Source organism: Alosa alosa, chromosome 10 (assembly GCF_017589495.1).
Source record: "Alosa alosa isolate M-15738 ecotype Scorff River chromosome 10, AALO_Geno_1.1, whole genome shotgun sequence".
In the NCBI taxonomy this organism is placed as follows: Eukaryota; Metazoa; Chordata; class Actinopteri; order Clupeiformes; family Clupeidae; genus Alosa; species Alosa alosa.
In genome coordinates this window covers 9,945,643-9,966,262 of record NC_063198.1, presented here as the reverse complement: position 1 = coordinate 9,966,262, position 20,620 = coordinate 9,945,643, and the positions used below count along the sequence as shown (strand labels likewise).

The following is a 20,620-nucleotide window of genomic DNA, read 5'->3' as shown; positions in this document are numbered from 1 at the left end:
TGGAGTAAAAAATGGAGACAAATTGAAGTGTGATTTATTTTCACGGAACGGATGTACAGGACTGAGCGGCGGTCATATTTTGTACCGCTATGCGGTACATCTAGTTTTTGTGAGCTCTACAGGAATTAGAAACTATCTCAGATGTAAATGGTTGCGTATCCTATTACTCAAATTCAATTAAACCCACCAATAGGTTAGCTAGACCTTAGTTTCACAGTCTAGGTATGTTAGCAACACAGGGCTTGAAAGCATTGCCTGTATCACAAACAAAAAACGAAAACAATCGCGGAATTTATCTGGGAATAGGCTACTGAAGGTAGGGGCGAGCTATCTCGCTGGCGTGTTTAATTTGGTTCCTTGGTTAACATACTGTAGCCTACGTTTTTTTTTTTGCACAAAATTGCATCTGCTAATACCAACCGTTTACCAACAAAACTAGATGCGCGCGCAGCCGTGAGGCAGATGGTGGCCGTCCACAACGTTATAAACTAAACCTAAATAGTCAGCTGCTGTAAGCTACAATCGGATTTTTTTGTATACCCCTGTTGTCTCAATGATAATAACATCTCATTTCTGACTATATTTCAAAGTTTGACGTTCATTTGCATTATTAATATAACATCGTATTTTGTCATTTTTGGCGAAGAAATGCATTCCATTAGGGATATTGAACATATTTAACATTCTCTAACCATCGTGATTTCGAATTGGTGCAGTTTTCAGCACAAAAACTCATTTTATTCTTTTGCTCTTTTACTCTATGCTGTTCTATGGTGCTTTCTGCCTCTTGGTTGCGCACGCATGTTTTCGTGACGTGATCGTGATCTGTGGAATCCCTGACTGCGCCTTCAACGTTAGCCTACTATTATTTGTTGACATGAAACCTGAACGAACGGCAGCTGTTCGTGAAGTTCACTTACATCTATTTTTTTTTTTTTTAATTAGGCAACTTTTTTTGCAGTGGCGCTTGAATTCCAGGAGCGCCGCTGCGCCACTGATGAATACATTGTAGGGGAAACACTGAGGCCACATAGCTGGATGATGTATGCATTTTCATTAACAACCACATTTCCACTCAACAGCAATAAATCATGAAGAAGAAGAAAACGATTGCATCACGTTGAACAGTGAACAGGGCACTGAGTTTACACGGGTCTCTTTCTGGAACTCGCTGTACCCTCAAAATCACGTGTTGAAAGAAAAACACACATTAGACTGGAGGCTCCTGCCACTCCGTTCTTAAGCACTTGTCTTCAGCAACAAGACAGAGACTGAGAGAGACAAGTATGGAGCGAGACAGATGAGAGGGCAGGACCGTTCAAGATAGTCAAACAGAAAGTGTGAGTGGGTGGGGGAGATGGAGAGAGATACAGAGATAAAGTGAGGCACTAAAGAGAGACACTTTCCTCACGACACTCTGCCACCTCCCCCAAAACACACACTATACTCACACACGATGGACGTTGGACACATGCAGCCTAGGCATTTCTTAAAACCAACATGCTTTTTTTTTTTATTTATTTGTAAGGGACAGTGTGCAATTAAAACATCAATGTAAACATTTGATGCATTCCACCAGAGTTAGCCTTGGGCTAATTTACATCTGTAGTCCCACAGTCTGTAGGTCCTTTTTAGGCAGGACACACAGACCTCCCCAGCAGTGCCCAGATCTGGCTGGTAGTCTCTCACCCTGAGATGAGGGCTGAGATGACAGCTTCAGACTGATGTCTGTGAGACACACACCGATCACAGTGCAAGTCTCGACCCATCCACATCCACACTTCTACTCTCAGCAACCAGCCACCCATCTCTCCCACCCCCGCTGCACGCCACTGCCTTGGGCTGCAATCGATGGACGTGGTCTCCCCCATGGGGCTTGTGTGGTCAGTCACGACAGACGAATGCAGACAAGCTATTCCCAGGGGGTCATGGCAGTCTCTTGCTGCTGCCCATAGCCTGGGCTTAGACACGCACGCACGCACGCACGCACACACGCATGCACGCCACACACGTATACTACCATACAATCTGTCTCTCTGTTAACAAACATACACCCTTTTTATTGCTATTTTCAGACACACACACATAACACAGCACACTCACTCAGGCTTGGAGTGGTGTCAGCCAAAGACATCCAGAGCCAAGGAGCCCTATGCTCCCAGGCCCCTCTGCCTCTAATGGCTCTGGCTGGTGCTCTAGGACTGCTGGACCACAGGAGTGCTAATGTCAAGAAAAACAGAGAGAGAGAGAGAGAGTTGGAGGGAGGTGGAGAGAGAGAGAGTTGGAAGGAGGTGGAGAGAGAGGGAGAGTGTTGGAGGGAGGTGGAGAGAGAGAGAAATAGAGAGAGAGAGTTGGAGGGAGGTCGAGAGAGAAGTGGGGGTAGCGATGTTGCGGAAAATAAATGGGTAAGGAGGAGGAGAATTACCCAGTTAGATCAGCTGATGTTCAGCTGATTCAGGGAGAACACAGAGAGAGAGAGAGAGAGAGAGAGAGAGAGAGAGAGAGAGAGAGAGAAGAGAGAGAGAGAGAGAGAGAGAGCCAGCCACTCCACTGCACTCTGCTGCTGCAGCCCTCAACCAGAAACTGCAGCTACGGGCCAAAGCAGTCCAGCAACAATCAGCTCAGTCTGCTCACGTCACAGACCAGTACAGCTCCACAGCACGACACAACGCCTCAAATGCAGCCCCCAACACAACACAACTCAAATGTAACACACTTCTCATACAACAACGTGGCACAACCACAACCCACTCAACACAACTCACAAAGCAACCCAGGGCAACAGAGAGGAGCTCCAACTAAAACAACATGGTGCATGTGTTCAATCCAAGTACACAACCCAGCCCCACAGAATAATGAGTCAGCCCAAGTCCAGTTCAGGACACCCAAAAAATCAACCCCGACCACCGTAGATGAACACACCCTGAACAAACACAATACTGTTCACTTTGACAGTTGGAGACATACCTCATACAAGAACAAGACCGAACTATCCAAAACTTGTCATAAAAGCACCCAACTTGCAAACACACTCACACACACACATTATTTGTAATACATTATGCAATACTACTTTGTTGATGAAGTACAGTAATATTTCCATTATTTGGAAACATTATATTACATGTAACAGGTGTTACATACCGGTACACATGAATGGGAACTAAGGAATTAAGGAACTATGTACACCTACATGCCTTAATAAAAAATAATGATTAGATGAGCTGATACATATTTTAAACCACTTCCTATTACATTTTCCTGTTTAACTCAGGAGTTACAAGTGGGTGGTTAATTATATTTTGTGAGCTCATCTAAACTGAGGACTTTCTATACCTTCCAATGCATTTGCAAATGAGTTGTAAAGGTTACATTTGCATTTATTAATTTAGCAGACACTTTTATCCAAAGCGACGTGCACATGTTTGCACATTAAATTAAAGGCCAAGGAAATTGAACCCCCAACTTTTCAGGCTAATGCATGTTAGCCCAGCTCCGTATCCACTACATAATGTATTAAATATATTACAAAAAATGTATTAAAAACAATTTCTCAACATATTTTAGATATAGGTTCATTCACTATGAACAAACCATTCATAAATATGTGTACAAATGCTTTACTGATGAGAATTACTGTAGGAACAAAACAAATGAGGAACAAAACATTTAGTAATAGTTTACAAATGCTTAATAAATGCTTTACAGTGTGTAGTTATTACAGTGCATGAAAATGCACTGTTCTGTTATCCGAAGTCTTCTTCTTCTTCTTCTTCTTATTCTTCCCACCAAATTTCTGCGTCTAATTCAGCTTCAACCGTTTAACGTAGAAACTTTGTTCAAACTTTGTAACGTAGGTCTTGAAAAGGAGACTTGAGGAATGTATTTTTCACTTTTGTAAACTTTATACTTTTTGAGATATTAATAAAAAACAAGCTTATTTTTCCCTATAGACTTTGTATGGGGACTATGACATCATAATGGGCTAATTAACTTGATTTGCACCTGTATCAACTTCCAGCTGCTCAACTAGGTCCCATCAAAAAGCTAGTTAAACTGATTGCACCTGTATCAACTGCTTTCTGCTCAATTAGGCCAACTCTCTCTGTGTATCTCCATTCTACAAGGATATAAGGCACATTCCATCCAACTTTCTATCCATTCATCCTCTTCAAACCATTCACTCATCTACCCATTAAACTATCCCATCAACATCCATTAAACAATCTGCCTATCAACATCCATTCAACTTTCTGTCTATCAACATCCATTACACTATCTACATTTAACTTTTAAACTATATACTCTGTCTCAGGCTTTAGACATACAATCTGGCTCTACAGATCCTGTTCAACTATTTCCTCTGCCCACAACTGTTTCAAAATAAATGTCCTCACTACAATAATTCACTATTAAATAATTTAACTATTTAAACTACTCAACTATTTAACTGTTCAGCCATTTCAACTGTCAGTTGTTATCATATTTAACTTCTGCCAACTGTTATCAAATAAAAGTTTGTTTTGCATTTTATGTTAATATACAGTATGTTTATATTTTCATGCACTGGTAATTTCCTCGAAATTACATTTTCTAGTTATAAATTGTTATAAAAAAATCTGCCATCGTTTTTGTTCCAAAAAGCAGCCGGACGTGTCTTTTTGTGATATGCAAAGTATCCGCTTGTGATTGGTCAGCTGTCAAAAAACAGTGACATAGTTTTTTTCGCGAGAAATAGAACATTTATCAATTTTAAAAACAGCTCTGAGCTGCAGAAAAAGACGCCTGCGATCGCATTTAAAAGAAGCCGAGGACTTTTTTTAAACGTCTACTCAAAACAAAAATGTATGCCTAGACTGCACGTACCCTTAAAATGCAACCGTGAGAAAGACTCTCAAGTCTCTAGTCCAAATGCAAGCCAAACTCGCCCCAGGTCATACTTGTGAGGTCAGCTCAGAGGGGGAACAACTAGCCTTATGCTGCTTTCGAGATGTCTCGTAAATCATCGTACACTCACCCGTACAACATGTACCAATGAGTGGCTTTAGGAACGCCTTTCTCTCGAGCCACGAGGGGCATTAGCAGGAGGCTAGTCATTGTTATTGTTTTATGCTACATGTAGCCTCTAGCTAAACAGCTGGAAAACAAATTGTTACATTGTATTGCAGGCACAGCAAGACCGTGCAATGCATGAATTGGTGACCGGATTGAAGCAGCAATGTAATCTAGTGTGTAAGAGCATTACATCAACTTTAACATAACCAACACAGTACATATGCAAAAAAATACATGTCATCTCATCTCAACTATGGGCGCAGCCATGTTTGTTGTAAGGTCGTACGTCCACCTTGGGGTACCCTCAAGTACTCTGAGGTAAAGTGGGCGTGCCTGCCCAAAATGCCGCAAGAAAGCTGGGTAATTTACACTTTCCAACTCGGGCGGTGGATTTACGAGACATTTACGAGACATCTCGAAAGCAGCATTTCTCTTACTTACTCTTAATAATAAACAGCCAATGAGGTGAGGTTGCAAGCTGATGAGTTTTGTACAAGCATGTGCTCCGTTCGTAAAACTGCCAAGGTCTGATTCTAGAGACAGATGTAACAATAGAGGCTTTTCGCATCGCTTTACACCTTAACAACCACAGGGAACAAAATTGACAAGATATTAAAAACATCAACAGTTACATCAATCATGTACTGAAGAAATGCTACCCCATTTGACCTGGCTTTAATGCATTGACAGAGACTGGCCCTTGGTGTCCTAAATGAGGCTATGGCAGGCTAAATGACATTAATCTCCACATCGATGACAGAGAACCGATAAGCAGTTCATCAGATATTTAGACTCACACAAGGATGGCAGGCTTATTGGGGCTCCATGCATTTTGCTTTTTTGAGACGGGAATAGAGAATGGAAGTTAGAACAGTTAGACAACTTAATAGTACTATGTTATTTGCCCAAACCACTAATTGGCTCCACTTAACATATTAAGCACCCTTAGGTACTTTCCTTAATACAATGGAGTTCTTTAATATGTACATAGAACAAAATTTACTGAAGAATTTGGGTTAGGAAATTGTTAGACAGGACACAGAAATGTAGTTTATTTCTTCAGTCGTATACTACATCTTGCTCTCAACTAACTGACCTCTGATGCATCTGATCGTGCTTGATTCATAGGGCAGAGCCCAGCTGATCCATAATCCGTGACTTTTGATTAAACTATGCACAACTAGTCAACAACACAAACACAAACCACTATAAGAGGCGCACAGTAGCTTCCAACACATCCCATTATCACCACAATCGTCACACCACAGTGCCACAGAGATTACCTACCAGCCTACCAGCATTCACCAGCACACCAGCCAAACACACTCACTCAAACATCCACGTCACCAGGCACAGGGCAGACGAGGCTCAAAGGCTGCTCATCATGGCCTCAGACCTGACCGCCACACCCACGCTCTCTCTCTCTCTCTCTCTCTCTCTCTCTCTCTCTCTCTCTCTCTCTATCTCTGTCTCCCTCACCAGTCTCCAGCCCAAACTGGCATTCATTATTTAGTACCAGCTGACCGGGGGCTCACCAAGCAGAGATGAAAGTTGTCAGCTCAGCAGCGGCTTTCCCCTCCTGTGAACTTGATTCTTTCAACCCCTGCGCTGTTTTTTGTTTTGTTTTTGTTTTTTAAAGAAGTGCACACTCTTGCATCTCCAGGGGATGGCCCCGAGTTGGAGAATCAACACTACGTGGGTTTGAAGAGCAGGTCTTGCAGCTTCTCTTCATTTCATTCCATTCAAATGTATTTAAATTAAGATTACAATTCAAATATTATTAAATCGCCCTGACTCTATACAAATATACAAAAATACAAATCTGTAAAAAATAATGTAAACAGTTACAGATAATACAGATAGCTACCAAACAAAACATTCACAAGGGAGTGGATTTGAGCGGTATGAGGACAACCTTCCAGTAACATGCTACGAATCAGACTCGATGGATAGATGGATCAGTCGCTACACAAGACAAGTAGGAAAAGATAGAGTCAATCGACTTAAAAAGAGGAGAGGAGCCATGTTCAAACTGATTCTGAGTGGGCATAAGATGTAAGATCCTGTCATGTCAAACTTGTTACCATTCTCTTCGTATCAAACAGGCCAAACACAAAACAACTGACCGCGCTCCTCTGACCTCAAGAAACCACATCCAGACAGAAACAAATGATTCATTCTTGCTGTCCATTTACTTGGAAATGTTTATCACTAATTTAGATTATTACCAGAAATAGTGCATGTCATCAAATCCAAGTTGTCAAGCTTTACAAAAACAAAAAAAAAATCACTTACACCCTGGCCATCATTATATAAACCACTTATGAAATAGTCTAACTTTGAGGCCTAAATAAAGCTGGCAAGCACTGTGCCCAACTGTAATCTGATGCCTACAGTATGTGCAAGATTCACCCCATGTTACACATACCACCACACAACACAAACCTCACTAATACCTTTCCAACAAAGCAAATTCACAAAAGGAATGCTTTCGTACTACAGTAACTGACACCAGCTTGCACCACTGCTACTCAAACAAATCTGACATAACAGGTCCACATGGCAGCAGATTGATATGTCAAAAAACAGACAAGATATTCAAATTAAATTCAAAGTCAATTCAAAGGTAAATTGTATAATCCCAAAGAGGGCACTTCCAGTGGTTGTGGTGGTCAAGGCGCAGAGGTACACACATTAAAACAACCAAATAGATACACATTTACATTTCATTTGACATTTAGCAGACACTTGTCCAAAGGCACTTATGTCAGCTTTATTACAATGGATTACATTGTCCCCAGACAACTTGGGGTTAAGTGCCTACAAGGGCACAACGGTGGAAGCCGGTAATCGAACCCACACCTTTCAGGCTTCTGCAGGCTAGCCCAGCTCCTTAACCACTACACTACCATCGCCCAAAAGTATAGATACACAAAAGTGCAGTCCCTCTTCCCTCCCCAGACTAGCAACTCACTAACTGAAGGCAACAGACCAGTAGACCAGGCAATGGACCTTATGCACGGAAGGCTCCCTAGCTAGCTCATTTATTTCCGGTGGAGCCAAGTGTGTTGTAGCCACTACTATTGTTATAATGTAATTAGTGTCTACATGAACCCGGTTGGGTGTTGCACCTAGCGATTCAGCACGTTGCGACGACAAGATATTCAGTGTCGGAGTGAACATGTAAGGACTAAGGAGCAGAATATAACAGAAGATGCAGTTACAACACAGCTGACGCTCCACCGGAAATAAATAAGCTGGCTAAAGAGCCCTCCATGCATAAAGTCCATACACCAGTGAAGGGAGGGGAAAGTGGAAAGAAATGTGCAGGGATATTAGGAGAGGATGCACAGGGGTCAGCACACTGACATGAGAAACAGCTGTGTTAAAATGCAGATTTGATTGTGTGGCTGTTATCTGTGAATGCTTTTAATTAGTCCCTCTGTTTAAAAAAAAAACAAGTTGCTTTCAAGCAACTGACAATATGTATGTGCTTGTTCACATATATTTAAATAGGGATTCAAATGGCTGTGATCAGCATAATTCTTATTTGCGGTAAAATATGTCTTCAACAATCACAAAAATGAACAACACTTCTCAGATTGTTTTTTAAGGTGAAAAATGTCTTCTCAATCCTTTCAGAAATAGATAGAAATAGATAAATAGACTATGTCATTCTAAAAGCCCAATAAAAAGTAATGTGGTTATTGTTAGCCATGTTTGAACTTTGAACAGATTTGTTTGGGCTATCAAAATGTTAACAGGCTACATGAAAAATCCTTTTGAACCTGCCAAAGCCAAAAATCCCAAGAATCCCTATTTTTCTTTGTAAATGTAGACTTGCTGGGGATGGGGACACCTGGGGATGTCCGCCACCTTGTTGTCCCTGTCAAGGTTGCCGTGGTCGTGGACACCTCAACAGGCACAGGCAAGATACAATAAACAATCTAAAAATATACATTAACAATTGAAGAGAGAGAAGGAATAGTGCAATATCAGTCTAGTCTGAGATTTACAGTAAATATATAGTGCAAAGCAGCTCAATGCAATGATAATGTATTAATAACAATATTGTAATTGTAAGACTACAGTATACATGAGGTAGATGAGCAGAACAGTGTTGATTGACTTTGTTCAGTGTAAGGGTGGGGGCTATTTCTGAGCGTTCAACAGTGACTGCTTGGGGAAAGAAGCTGTATTTGTGTCAGCTTAAATACAGATTTTTGGCGAACAGTGCCCTGTATCGCCTACCAGAGGGAAGGAGGTTGAACAGTTTGTGACCAGGATGTAATACTACAATAGCTATTTAGGGGACTAGAGAGTGCAAGGGCATGTGTCCTGAGTGTCTCAATGCCAATCAATCAAAACCTACTCCACAAAAGCAGAAAAATGTGGCCAATATCACCAGTACCATCATCAACAACAACCCCCCAACCCCATATTTAAAGGAATGCAAAACAGCTGCTCTGCCCTGCCATCCTGTCTCCTCTACACAAACGACTCTTCTCGCTCCCTTGTGTGGGAAACAAAAGGCACTCTTTCCTCACACAAGTCTGCCCTTTACCTCTCCAATACCTTGTCTGACCAGACCTGAGTTCAGTGAAGAGGTGAGAGTACCCAGGACATGCGTTTTTGAACACCAAGACAAGACATACTATTTTGGTCTTATTTTACACAGCCGTTTTGTCCAGCAGAACACAGCTCAGAGATGAGGTCTGCAATCTAGCTTTGAGCAACTGGGTAAAATAAGCAACAGTTTGAGTAATAGGCTAAGGTCTGATTTGGATTAAGACATGACTTAAATTTCTCTATGTGTTAAATTTGGCTGTATGACTACGCGTAACACAAAGGGTAGGGTATAAAGTAGTGAGAGAAGAAGAAACACTGCATCTTTCAGTTGAAGCCTACAGTTAATCGTGTAGGCTTCATCTAAACACAATAAGTAACTACACAGTGTTGTGACAGAAACAGACGTTCTGTTTATACTGTTTATTCACTGTACTGAATAAAGGACAACACGTTTCACTTCCAGTGTAGCACAAATGGGCTTGCGAAAGTTCCTGAGACGACAGCAGACAACTATTTTCCATAGGCTATTACACCAGTGTAGTTATAATGTTACTGACATGAGAGAAGCCATTCTGCGTTGCAATCACTTAATTAAGACACATACATTGAAAATGTCGAGCCAAACGTTTAACCAACAAAGCTGAGATACTATTGAAAGCCTTTGTCGTAGGGTAGACCACCAGGACATGTTTTTTTAACCACTTTTTCATGAACACAACCTTCTTCGTCTCTGGTGGGAGCGCATAAGACCCCAACAATCAAAAAGAACTCCAAACATTGTTTGTAACAAATGCCTCGTGAGGCACCTCAGCCTACTCGTACTTTCCCGATAATATTGTAAATTAGACTACGTGTTTCATGGACTTAAAGAAGTTATTGCGTCGTCTTATCCTCATATCAAAGTACGCTTTGATGGGCTTGACAATTAAGTTTTCAAGTTGCCAGAAAAGACCACAAAATATTCTTTCTAAACGACATTTCAAACTATTTAATTAGGTAAAAGGGTTAGGTTCATGGTGCTGTGTGGCTTGACTTTATAGCTTAACTTAAAGGACTATAGATGTAGATAATGTAGCCTGTTAGAAAGACCACATTTGTGTGACGGAACACATCTAATAAGCTCACCGGATAGTGGAAAAATATTGGTCTTCTTGAAAACAAGATAAATACGCTTACAAGGAAAGTACAGCCTACTTACTCCGATCCTAAGACGATGTTCGACAAGACAGCGAATCCGTTGCATGGCATGGTCTCTAGTAAAATTGTGTCGAGTGGTGCGGTACCTTAATTCTCGCCGTGAGTGTGCTCGTGCGCGCGCGTGAGCGACTGGGACGGTGAGTAATCATCTATTCTAAAAGTTTCGAGTTTCTTCCTCTTCGAATTGTTGTTCTGGGGGCTCACGACGGTGGGTAGTGTTAACACCCCGTTTCAGATGTTCTGAGCAACAAAAAATAGCGGATGTTATGGGCGTGGTTGGTGGTTTGGCAGAGAGAGCGACGTATTTTAAGGCAACCTTCGTCAATGTGGAGTGGAGATTCATAATTCAGTTCTTAGGTGGTACTTCGCTAATGTTACACAGCTGAACCACAAGATGTGTTAGCCTGTGATCTCAGTGGGAACATCAATAGAGTTGTATCTAATTTTTCTATTGAACGTGCGTATGACGCTCAAAAATATGATTTCCTGTGGAATTTGTAGTGCATATAGAAGGGTGTTGAACATTTTGAACGTTTCCGTTTCCCCTTCAATCCTCTCGAAGCCTCACATCGTTATTATTGACTTTACCAGTGTTTAAAAATATATAATCAATGTATGTATGAGTGAAGGGTCCCACCATGCATGTAGGCTACCAGTCTGCATGCACGGCAAGTTCTTGCCTGACTCTGCTCTGTAGGCTTACTGTACGTGTCTTAAACATTAGTAGGCTAACTTACAAACCCACTACTCATAGTTGATAATAGACTATTTATCAGCCCTTTTGAGAATGACTGTAGGGCAAGGTTTCTGTGTGCTGGAGATGTTAAATTGGAGCCTTCACAGAGCCCAGTGATTTTAGACACTGTTTGGAAATAAAAATCAAAAAGCTTGCTGTAGGCACTTGAACTTTCCTTCCTTAAACTGGCTGCAGTTTCAGAGAGTGCATGTCACACAAAGAAAAACCATGCACATTTCCTCTCTGCTATATCAGCACCTTGCAGTGCTTACTCAGTGCAGTGCTAACTTCACTTTGAAACAAAGCTAAAGAATGAGGTCATATTTCTCATGTCTTGTCAGAAAGAGTAATTCCATAATTCCTTCTTGGCTCATAACCATATGGGGCCCATCAGGGTTCTTAGACACAGCTCAATCTAGACCAGGCAAACCCGGGTGTTTTTGTTTTCTGGAAACACTCACTTGTACATCAAATCAAACGAGTGGGGAGAAATAGCTAAATCTAATGGACCTTATCTCCCAGGCTGGCTTTCTTCCTGTGTCTGGTTTGTGTAGAGCCAGGGAGATAGCAATCCTCTTGTGTCTCAAAGCAACGGGCCCGTTCAGCAAGCTCTTGAGCTCGTTCTGAATGTGGGGTTTTACTCAAACTGAATTATCCTGACGTTAATTGGGGCGATAAAGGAGCTACACTGTCTATGTGATTGAACAGAATAGTCACATCTCTTTCCCACTCAAATCAGATCATCTCTGAACTCTTGTAATGAAAAAGATGGATTAGAATGGAAGGAGGGAAAAAATAGTTGGACATATCATAGGATAACATTTTACAAACTTTAAAGGGTAATCTTTAAGCATTGGACATGACAAAGGGGAGAAAATTACTGAAAAAACCCATGAAGCAGCTGTGGTCCATTTTCAGGCCCAGTAACCTATCTGTCTGAGAATAACTGCCAATCATCCTCTCAGGCCACCTGCTGTGAAGTCTAGTGCCACAGTGTTGGTACTGTATTTGCCATGTACTTACTTCCCTTTCACCTAGGTTGCCTTAGATTATTGAAGTGGTTTTGTGATAAGCCACAGCGAGAAAGAGGGAGAGTTAGAGTGAGAGTGTGGTTTAAACATTTTAAGCCCTCAAATCATATTACTTACAATCCGGCCATCACATGAGCAGACTTTGCTCTGAAACATACCAAAATAATAAGTCGCCCCACACCGGGGGCAATGTCAAGATCATGTTTTGTTTGCATAATTGAATCTGAAATCCCCTGTTGCCTCATGCATTATGTTGCATTACAGTATGAGGAAAAAGACCTCACGTCTTGCTTAATACCCTGGAGTATTTCAGACAGCAAAAGTAAACATTCTTGAGGAGAGCACTAACCTACTCTGAGAGGCGCCTGTTACATGTTAGCTGGTTTTACTGTAAAAAAAACTCCTGAAATACAGTCATGAATTTATGCCCTTTATGCCCTATACTCTTTAGTTGCCATTATCAATTATGTTCTCTGTGGTCAACTGAAATAAGAGTAAATGACACACTTCAGCTGACAATTAAGATGTTTCCATTCCCACAACACAAGCTGTAATGCATGTGGCAGACCCATCTGCCTCCGATTCAATCACCCTCCCTTGCCTCCTCGCTCCCTTCACAGGCAAAAAATAGCGCTTGACTCAGGGGAAACCTCAATATGCTTGTTTCCAGGACTATTTGCGGTCCATATCCCGTTTCACTGGCGCTGAGCAGTATACCTACCTCGTCGCACAAGGGGTTAGAGAACGACTTTGAGAAGTCGCCCAGTTGCAGAACAGACAGCCCGGCTTGTCTGCCCTTTTGATGCCCTTACTTTCTCACTGAACGAGGGCAACGCTCGCAAAAAAACCCTCGTCGTTTCTCCACACAATCGTGAGAGAGATTGATGGCACGCAGACGGGAGAGGCTAGAATGGATCCAACGAAGAGGCTGGCAAGGAGCTCGCAGCAGTCCAGTGGCCACTGAGTCAGCTTTGGCTCCGGCTACAGACGAACTCTGCCCCATTCCCGGGACTGGGAGCAGGGAGTGGGGAAGTGGAACAAGATGGTTCACATTATGACGTGAGGGCAGGCACATGTATGTGTGTGTGTGTGCGTTTGAATGCGAACGTGTGTGTAAGGACTTCTCCGCCCCCCAACCCCTTCATCTGTGTTTTTCTTTGGAGGGTTTAATGTTTAGGAGGTTTTGTTTAGATTTAGGTTTCATTCTTAGCAAACATTTCACCCAGTTCTCTTGAAGCCATGGGACAAGGCATTGATTAATTTTACAACCAATCAAATGATGTCTCTGGAACTATCATAAAATCTTTCATTATTACACCTCTGCAATCTGTCGTGATGTGTTGTGTTGTTCTCATTTAGTTGTTAGTAAAGACTCATGATGATGATCACATTCATGTCCAGTGGCATTTATTTGCATTTGAGAACTTTGAATCTGTCATCTATTGCCTTTCTGTCAATGATCCACACAACCACTGCTTTCAACCAGCCATAGAGACACATGGCCAATTAGGAGGGGGTGAGATAGAGCAATGACCTGACGGTTTCAGACCACATATTTGCTTGCCACTGGAGTGTTGGTAAGAGATACAGCTGGCACAAAAGCGGTCTCAAAGAGGAGCAGCACAGAAAGCAGCAGCTGCGTCTGATGATAAAAAGACAGCCAGACACAAAGATAACAGCCGAGGCAGCACAAGAAAACCGGCCCTGCCTGTGCATGTACTGACGCTAAATGACACGCATATAACATCTGGCTTATTTTGTGTCTCCGTGTAGTGTTTTTTCTTTAAAAACATAGCCTACACATTCCCATAATCATTCGTTTGACTTGTCTGTACAAAATGTGTTTTTATTCAGTGAGTAGGGCATAGTATAAGGTGGACTAGAAGACAATAAATTATGTTATGCGAACATCAATCATGTATTATATACGGGAACTGTTTGTGCAGTTAGTTACAGATGAACTATTATTATGAAAATAAATATGCGTTGGATTTCATCCCTCATTTATAAACAAGTCTGATGAGGGTGTCATCTTTGTAGGTGGGCGCACTGGAAGGTACACTGGAGCTTTTATTTCTGGCTTGGGCTGAGAACCAGGGCTAGCATGTTCAGACCGGTGCGTCTCTGCAGATATGATAGAAGCTCTCATCAGTAACATTTTGACATGCCCTCTGGAAATGCAAGTGCCCACCTTTAACAACTCCCAACACGATTGAGGTGAGTTTAGGCAATTGGAGTGTACAGATATTTTTTTGTGACCATTTCTTTTGTCATGCAGTTCATGTCATAAATCTGACTGTGGTAATGTCACCTTTTTCCACACCACATTTCATTCCGTCTCTCGCTCCCCTGTGGTATCTGAAAACTGACTGAATAGAGTTGTTACTCCTGTAAACTCTCAGTCTCATCTCTGCTTATGGTAGTCAGATCACCATGTGATCACAAGATGCTGCTGTAAAATGGTATGACCTGTTTTGATTGGCATGTTTTCTGAATTGACGAAGAATACATTTACATATTAACCAATCAATTATTATCTTAAAATCTCCAAGGACCATGAAAAATCTTACATTACATTTAATTCATTATTTCACTAGTGGATTGTTGAGTGGAGAAATAAAGCCTTGATGAACTTGTAGATGTTGCAAACAAAGAGCACATTTACCACAGAACTGCTTCATCGTGCAGTTGGTCCTTTCTTTATTTAGTCAGTTGTCCACTGAAAAACATTTTGATCTCTGGGGAATGATTAAGAGCTTTCATAGACCTTAGTTGCCCTAGAAACAGGTTCCAGCTCCCCCCTTTAATGAGAAGGGAGCCCAATAGAGATTGGCAGAAAAGAAGAAATCCCCCCCCCTCCTAAAAAAAAGAAGAAGCACAAAAAGTTCAGCACTAAAGCAACCATTACTGTTGTCAGGACTTCTTAGGGAGAACGGAAAAAGAAGCACAGACCACAAATGCCATCCTTTATGGTTGGGCAAACTCCACTACTTGAGCTGAGTATTACCAAGACAACGTCATGACTACAGAGGGAGAACCTGAGATGCCAAATGGGTGGGAGACTTGTGAAAAGTGCCGTTATTGAGGGCTTCTCAACGCTGACAGGGAGCGCCTTTTATCCCCCACCTCAGCTGCCATCTAATTTTCAGCAGGATATCTCTCTCTATTTCTCTCTCTCTCTCTCTCTCTCTATTTCTCTCTCTCTCTATTTCTCTCTCTCTCTCTCTCATTATTGCCCTACCCTCCTTCCCAGTGTGGTGCCAGAGCTAAAATGCTTGAGATCCCTTTTCAGCACAAACAGCATTTGGGTTATCTGATCAGTTGCTCACCCCAGCCAGTGACAAGGGGACGTACCCTCTGGTGTGCACCCTCACAATCTTTTCACAGGAATGTTCTGATAACCCAGGGGCCGATTGGAGCATGTCTGCAGCAAAAGAAATAGAAGATCCTAGCAGACCTACGGAACACCACAAGGAAGATACATTCCCTGAACAACCCTAAAGTCATGCACTGAATTTTTGTGTGCATATGTTCCCTTCAAGATTTTATACGGGAGGGGAAAAAAAGTGTTTTCAGGACCGCTAGTCATATTTTCCCTCCGTATAGTGCTTCCCTCTATATAAGTGTTATGGTTTTGCAAGCGCAGGTGTGCTATAACGTGTATAGACCGCATAGACAGGTACATGATGGAAAGCACACACCAGTGTGTGTCATAGGTTCCATATGTGTGAACTGACCCGGCTGAGGTTAAGCTGCTGAAGAACTGCCAGGCGTATAGCCAGAGGTGGAGCATATGCCCTGCAGGCTCTTTCGGGTAATCCCATCCTGCATGAGACCGTCTGCCTGTCACTCGGGAGTTTCTTCTTGCCGTATGCACAAAATAAATAATGGGGGACAGAAAGGCCGAGGTTGGCTCTTAGTTACTTATTCATCTGTGCTCTCAGGGCTGGTCTAGATGAGTTTAATATTACTTTACTATTTCATTTATGTAGAACAATAAGAACTGAAATGATCTTAACAGAGCCCAGAACTCAAACCCCCTAGACTGCACACTATGGTGATGGAAACAAGGGAAAACTGTGGTGGCGGACAGAATGAAATGAGATCAGCATAGTTATAATGATGGAGACAATTCCTATACAGACAGCAGGTTTCATTGGGAGACCAAGTCTCATGTTTCCTAAAAAATAAATACAGAAAAAGAACACATTTGTAATGCACACATTATATAGATTTATGAAACTATAGGTCTGATTAACATAAAGTTCCCAAACATATTGTCATGACATGCATAAATATGTTTTAGTGCCACTTTGTGGATTCTTTTATAGAAAATAGAAAAGCAGTCACGAATTAGTTGGTTCTTACTGTAAATTACTGAACTGAATTAGGGAAGTACTTCTGCATCTGACATTCATTAAATCCCATACAGAAAAAATATATATTGAAATAGAATGTGAAAAAAAATATTCTTGGGCCAATTTTGAATATTTACATATATTTCATATATCTATATATATATATATATATATATATATATATATATATATATATATATATATATATTGTGTATGGGATATGTGAGCTGTCTGTCCAGTTTGGCAAAATGACAGAATAAACATTTGGAGTCCCCTGTAGCTCGGTGTTTGTAAAGTCTGTGAATGTTACATAAACACCAATTCAAGTAATGGCAGTGGTGTGTGGTGAGGTCAGGACCAGGTAGGCAGTGTGCATTCACGTATCCAAATTTATTTGCATTTCCCTAGAAATAGGAGGATGGGGTATCAAATGTTTCATCGATCTAATGATAGTTACCCCACCCTACACCTGATTGGATCATAAACGGCCACAGCAACGAAGAGGAATGACTGATAATGACTGACTCTTCTTTATTATTGTGTTACATGTTCCAAATGTAAAGCACTTTGAGCTGCATTTTGTGTATGAAAGGTGCTATACAAATACAGCTTATTATTATTATGACCGCCGCGCAGCGAAGCAGCGGTCATATAGGTTTAGTCAGATTTTTTTTTCTTTTTCACATGTCTAAATTTCCGTCAAGGATTCCCGGGACACTGAAAGACCGGGGTACACGAAACTTGGTGGGCATGTAACCCCACATGGATAGCATGGAACCATCGTTTTTCGTTTTGATCTGTAGCCCCACCGCTGGACTGGACCCCCCGAAAGGAGGGTAGGGCAGACACAGTTTTCTGTGAATATCTCGAGAACCGCAGGGTTTAGGAGGACCTTTTTTTCCATATGTTTGCCTCTAGGGGTCATGTTAACCCATTCCATATGCACACATGTGCATAAACAGATACACACGCACACACATACATTCACAGTAATCATATGTATGAAACATACTCACACAGTAGACATATGTACGCATGCATGCACATGCACAAACACAGGCACATACACAGGCAATATGAACAGGCAAGATGGGGGTTGGGTTGTATAAAATTAATTTTACATGTGAAATCTATGAACTAATCATGTTTTGGTACTTGTTGTTTAGCAGATACCAGTGAGAATTCAGTGTGGATAATGCAATTTAGTGAGACAGTTAGAATCATATAGGCCTTTCAGCGTGATTTATTTTTGTGGAAAACATGTGCTGGACTGGGCGGCGGTCATATTTTGTACCGCTCTGCGGTACATCTAGTTATTACATATGTATGAGGGCAGTTGGCTTGTTGTTTACCAGCAATTACACCAGAAAGTGTAAGCCTATCATATTTTTAGAACTGCCCAATGTCTTTGATATTCACATCTTTTGCCCTGTGGTTGTATGTAGCAGGGGAGTTGCATCATTATGGATGTGACAGTTGGAGTCATATTGGTAAACAAAATGCTTTAGAGAGCATGGACAAGGTTATATAAGTATATATACTCTTTTGATCCCGTGAGGGAAATTTGGTCTCTGCATTTATCCCAATCCGTGAATTAGTGAAACACACTCAGCACACAGTGAACATACAGTGAGGTGAAGCACACACTAATCCCGACGCAGTGAGCTGCCTGCTACAGCGGCACTCGGGGAGCAGTGAGGGGTTAGGTGCCTTGCTCAAGGGCACTTCAGCTGTTACTGGTCGGGGTACAAACTGGCAACCCTCCGGATTACAAGTCCGAAGCCCTAACCAGTAGGCCACGGCTGCCCCACAGATACGGTTAGTATCTGTGAATTAATTTGCAACCTCTGTCCTCTAATGATAATTTTCCTAGTTCCAAAGTTACTATGGTCAATCAGGAAACAGGCTTTATTCTTTCAATGATGCACATCAAGGGAGAGAAAAGTTTCACCCCAAAGATTTACCCATATCTCTATCTAGACAAAGAAGTATCCCAGCTCACAGTTTTTTACAACTGTACTTTTTTTTGTCATAATATGACATTTTGGATACACCATGTACACTGTTGCTCAAAACCTAAAGCTCTTCTGTCTTTCATTGGCTTCTATGTACAGTATATCTCCATACGTGAAAGTCATCTACAGAGAGAAGTTGAAATGCACCGTAAAAATGCAAGCAATATTGAAACCAAAAAATATTTTTCCCATATAATTTGCTGTTGTGAATATGGTATTTCACAGCCAACAAGAAAAAGGATACATACAATGACCACCACATGTACGTGGAGTTTTTTTAAAAAAAAGCTGATTTGGCCAGAATCGGTGTGGGGTTATGGTGTTTGAAAGACATGTTTAGAAAATAGTGTGACAAGCAAAAATGTTGTGTGTAAGCAGTTGAAAACTGTAAGTATGTTTCAAACAAAAAAGAGGGGTGGGGATGACTTCTAGCTCTGTATGAATATGGAACAGATGAACAGGGGTAGTCCCAGGAGCAGGCCTTCCTAGAGGGTCGTTAATTACAACGACCCCTCCTTACCTGGACAAATGTCATGCTAACAAAGTGCCAAGTACTGGAGCAGTTACTACACTACTCAATGACAATGGTAGGTGTGAAAGCCATTCATTCCTGCACACCCAGGATAGATAGAGAGGCACTTGGAACTAGCAGATGTGTCTAGAAAGTCATGCTAAATCTAAATCTACAGAATGTATAGACCAGAGATACAAGTCAAGTCAAGTCAGTTTTATTTGTATAGCGCATTTAACATGCACAGAGTGCAACCCAAAGCTCTCCACATTTAAGACATTGTCATTGACACATAGACTAACAAAGACAATAGCGGACGGAGCGGCGTAGTCGCCAGCGTACCCGTGACACCAAGACATAGAAATAGCCTACATTTATGAAATAACAAACGCAAAAGATGCCGGACGGAGCGGCGTAGTCGCCAGCGTACCCGTGACACCAAGACATTCAAGACAGACAACAAACAAATTAATAAATAAAATAAATAAAAAATAAAAATAAAATTAATCCAATTTCCAACCGGCTGAAAATGTCCAAGGGCAATGATGACTCGCGTGAAACTGTGCACAGCTGTGTCTCCACAACCGATGCAACGCCAACAAAGTTCTTTACACTCACTGGTACAAATGGGTACAAAATCATGAATGAACATAAGAAATACACAGTATGTACATTTACAGGAAGGATTCTGATTCACAACTCTTTTACCTCTGAATACTAACAAATCATCAAATTTCATGATTGAGGAGTCCAATTAAGACATACCACATAACCCATGTGAGAGACCTGGTGTCTCAGTCCGACATGATTATTTAGACAGATCCATATTTTGGAATTTGGTGCCCTGGCCTAAAGTGCCCATTGATAATGAAAATATGGACAGGGCAGATGAGAGAACATAAAAATGTCAGCTAGATATTAGTCGAACTGATCTGCCTCTTGCAGAAGTACAGAAAAAGTATTTGGTGGCACTCTAGACTCCCGTCATGGCATAGTACGTCATGGCCCTGTCAAACCTTCCCTAGAGGGCACATAAGGAAGACCTTAGGGCACTACATCTCATTTTACTGGGTTTTGTTCCCTGGAATGAGTATCTATGAATGATTATCTACGAATAAATCATTACATTTCTCGTTGCTGTGCCTTTA

The 20,620-nt window shown here is 41.5% G+C and overlaps 1 protein-coding gene across 5 annotated transcripts in view; it reads right to left on the bottom strand.

The window, feature by feature from the left end:
* The window catches only part of st3gal8 (ST3 beta-galactoside alpha-2,3-sialyltransferase 8), a 42,224-nt gene extending 28,831 nt beyond the window's left edge, over window positions 1-13,393 (bottom strand). For 3 of the 5 annotated variants that reach the window (XR_007194934.1, XM_048255871.1, XM_048255872.1), the window contains exon 1: window positions 10,823-11,420. The gene's annotated coding sequence lies outside the window, so the exon portion shown is untranslated. Of the gene's footprint in view, window positions 1-10,822; window positions 11,421-13,309 lie in introns of those variants that run through there. The other 2 variants (XM_048255869.1, XM_048255868.1) reach the window with 2 other exon arrangements.
* Window positions 13,394-20,620: the final 7,227 nt, after the last annotated feature.